At 38.9% G+C, this 1,159-nt stretch overlaps 1 non-coding gene across 1 annotated transcript; it reads left to right on the forward strand.

Moving 5' to 3' along the window:
* The first annotated feature begins 586 nt into the window (after positions 1-586).
* LOC127742152 (small nucleolar RNA R71) lies at positions 587-690 on the forward strand. Its single transcript, XR_008003339.1, has one exon. It is a non-coding gene; the product is annotated as a small nucleolar RNA R71 (small nucleolar RNA).
* Positions 691-1,159: the final 469 nt, after the last annotated feature.

Raw genomic sequence — 1,159 nt, forward strand, 5'->3', positions numbered from 1 at the left:
GACTAAATTGGCTAAATTAGAAGTGTTTTGTTCATAATTCTCTGTCTGTTGCTGAGAAGATGATGGAAAAGGCTTGCTATTGCTCAGCCTATTGCGTCCACCATTGTTAAAGCCTTGTTGAGGCTTTTGTTGATCCTTCAATGAGAAATTTGGATGATTTCTCCATGATGAATTATAGGTATTTCCATATGGTTTACCCATGTAATTTACCTCTGCTATTCTAGGGTTCTCAGGATCATAAGCTTCCTCAGAAGCTGCCTCTTTAGTAATGTTGGATGCATTTTGCCATCCATTCAGACTTTGAGAGATTATGTTGACTTGCTGAGTCAACACTTTGTTCTGAGCCAATATGGCATTCAGAGCATCAATTTCAAGAACTCCCTTCCTCTGAGGCGTCCCATTATTCACGAAATTCCTCTCAGAAGTGTACATGAATTGGTTATTTGCAACCATGTCAATTAGTTCTTGAGCTTCTGCAGGCGTTTTCTTTAGGTGAATGGATCCACCTGTAGAATGGTCCAATGACATTTTTGAAAATTCAGATAGACCATAATAGAATATATCTAATATGATCCATTCTGAAAACATGTCAGATGGACACCTTTTGGTCAACTGCTTGTATCTTTCCCAAGCTTCATAGAGGGATTCACCATCTTTTTGTTTGAAGGTCTGAACATCCACTCTAAGCTTGCTCAGCTTTTGAGGAGGAAAGAATTTATCCAAGAATGTCGTGACCAGCTTATCCCATGAGTCCAGGCTATCCTTAGGTTGTGAATCTAACCATATTCTAGCTCTGTCTCTTACTGCAAAAGGGAAAAGCATGAGTCTGTAGACTTCAGGATCTACTCCATTCGTCTTTACAGTCTCACAAATCTGCAAGAACTCAATTAAAAACTGATAAGGATCTTCAGATGGAAGTCCATAGAACTTGCAGTTTTGTTGCATTAAGGCAACTAATTGAGACTTAAGCTCAAAATTATTGGCTCCAATGGCAGGAATGAAGATGCTTCTTCCATCAAATTTGGACGTGGGCTTGGTAAAGTCACCAAGCATCCTTCTTGCATTATCATTATTGGGTTCGGCTGCCATCTCCTTCTCTTGTTCGAAATTTTCTGAAAGGTTACTTCTGGATTGTTGTAATTTAGCTTCTCTTAATTTT

This window comes from Arachis duranensis, chromosome 9 (genome assembly GCF_000817695.3).
Source record: "Arachis duranensis cultivar V14167 chromosome 9, aradu.V14167.gnm2.J7QH, whole genome shotgun sequence".
In the NCBI taxonomy this organism is placed as follows: domain Eukaryota; kingdom Viridiplantae; phylum Streptophyta; class Magnoliopsida; order Fabales; family Fabaceae; genus Arachis; species Arachis duranensis.